Source organism: Corvus brachyrhynchos, unplaced genomic scaffold (assembly GCF_000691975.1).
Source record: "Corvus brachyrhynchos isolate BGI_N302 unplaced genomic scaffold, ASM69197v1 scaffold523, whole genome shotgun sequence".
NCBI classification, from domain to species: Eukaryota; Metazoa; Chordata; class Aves; order Passeriformes; family Corvidae; genus Corvus; species Corvus brachyrhynchos.
This window is the reverse complement of record NW_008237265.1, coordinates 272,872-275,049: the sequence shown is the minus strand read 5'-3', so window position 1 is coordinate 275,049 and position 2,178 is coordinate 272,872. Positions and strand designations below refer to the sequence as shown.

General features: G+C 47.2%; 1 protein-coding gene across 3 annotated transcripts in view; it reads left to right on the top strand.

Annotated features, from left to right (window-relative positions):
• The window catches only part of CCDC91 (coiled-coil domain containing 91), a 117,290-nt gene that overhangs the window by 339 nt on the left and 114,773 nt on the right, over window positions 1-2,178 (top strand). The window contains exon 1 of one of the 3 annotated variants that reach the window (XM_017730537.1): window positions 177-1,349. The exons of the other annotated variants lie outside the window; for them this stretch is intronic. The gene's annotated coding sequence lies outside the window, so the exon portion shown is untranslated. Of the gene's footprint in view, window positions 1-176; window positions 1,350-2,178 lie in introns of those variants that run through there. 3 annotated transcript variants of the gene reach the window in all.

The following is a 2,178-nucleotide window of genomic DNA, read 5'->3' as shown; positions in this document are numbered from 1 at the left end:
CCGGCCCTGCCCGCCCGGGTCACAGCCAGGAGCCCCGCTGGCCGAGCGGGCGGCAGAGCCCGGCCGGAGCGTGGGTGCTGGGATGGCCCTGCGAGGTCCGGCTCCACCTGCTTCCACATGCCTTCACCTGCCTTCTCGTGCCTCCACCTACCTGCACCTACCTTCTCCTGCCTCCACCTGCCTGACTCCTCCTCTAAGCCCTCCTGTACTGCAGCTCACACACCTTCATCTGCCCTCACCTGCCTCCACCTGCCCCCTCACCTGCCTGACCCCTCTGAGCCGTCCCTGTGCCACAGCGCTCGCACTTGTGTGTGATGCTGGTGATGTCCTTAGTGATGTGACAAGGGTTGCTGCAAAAGGGGAGTTCAGAAGTAGTTTAGAGGAGCAGCAGGGGCCTGCCTTCCTTCCCTGCACCTTCCTTCCCTGCACCACAAAACTGGTGTTCCTGTCAACGGGAGAACCCTTGGAGTAGTTCTCTAGCCCAGAGGTTTGGAAATCCTGGCTATGAGTTCTTTGCTCTTTTGCTTCCAAGGTCAAACTGTACGTGGCCAAGTTTTCAAACATTGTCCAGAATCTTTCAATTGTGAAATATCCTGTCTGATTTTTCAGAGGTGCATGGGCGCCTAGTATCTGTTACTATAAATGGAGTTAGGCGTTGAAGTATTCCTGAAAATCTCTCTGAATCTTCAGGCATCTAAACCACTTTCTATAAATCTGGTCTTTAACCATTTTAGGAGTTTGAGGCTTCTGATATGTGTAATAAATAGGGTTGATTGTGTCCTCTTGGTACCTCAGCACCTGACCCCATTCTGCTCTGGGATATTGTCATGATGAACTCTCTCTGCAGCTTTGGTTCTTGTCAGGAGACTAGTATTTCTCATAAGCAGTTTTTCTTTCCTATGTTAGCAATTCTTTTTGCCTATCAATTGCACACCATGAATGCATCTTTTGCCACCTTACTGCAGCATTTTAAAGGAACTTCGGGTAGTTTTTGTCACAGTGCTTGAACACCTGTTTCAGTGGACCTGCTTAATAGTTTTTGTTCTCAGCACTTCCTGGCTGTTTGCCTTTCTGCTCTTCAGAAATTGCTCTTCCATATATATTTTTTCCATGTCCTGAGTGCCTCCACATCCATGGCTTGAATGTCTAAAGTAATGTTGATGCTAGTGTTGTAATTACTTCCTTGTTTTTCCTTCAGGGGCTCTCAGTTTCTCACTCCCTAATACTGGAAGCAGGCTGCTGACCATCCTCAAACACAGACTGCAGGGCAGACAGTGTCTGTTGAGTGCAGTAGCGATCCTCATGCTGGTAGGATCTGAAAGAAGAAAATCACAGTAGCGTTCAATCAGGTGATGCTTGGATGCTGAATGAAGGGTAGATAATCCCAGAACCTTTTTTTTCAGAGCCTCTTAAAATGTCTTAAGAGTATTTTGAAAGGAAGACAATTAAATACAAGAGATAAATTTATGTGCTCTGTGGCTCAATGTGTCTTTGTGAGTAGTTCCACCAGTAATGCTTTCTGCTGTTAGTCTGGCACATTGAAGCTGAGGTGATGTTTTACTGTAGCTCAGCTGAGGGGGTGGGTGGGTCATGTACACACCAGATTAGGACAACTGGCATTAAAATAGGGTCTGTCACCTTTGGATTTGTTTTTATCCAAATCTTTCTCTGACTATTGCTATAATTCAGTTTAAGGCTTCCTACCAGTTTGATTCTACCTGGAATGGTTGAAAACTGAGCACACCAGGTGACACATTGGCTTCTGTTATGTTCACACATAAACCTTCACGAGGATTTGGAGGCACAGTGGTCAGACCATGCCTCACTAGAACTCTCAATGCAGTTTCAGTCCTTCTGCACTTAATTAGGAGCTCCTTGACTGTTTTCTGCATGTCTTTGAACACCATGGGCTGTTGAGGCCAGCTCCTTCACATCTCTTTCCAAGTGAGACAACTACTGCCAGAGCTTGGTGAAGAGTACTGGCTGTCTAGGCACTGTTAGCTGCTTCTGTGCTGTCAGGCTGATGACAGCCACACAGGTTTAGAGGTGCCAAAATGCAGTTATGCTATGAAGCCTATTTCTGGTCCAGAGGAACAAGTGGATCGCAATCTTAAGGGCAATAATTCCCCACATCTTTACAGAGCTGCTGAGACAGATACCTAAGTGCAGTGTCTGTCT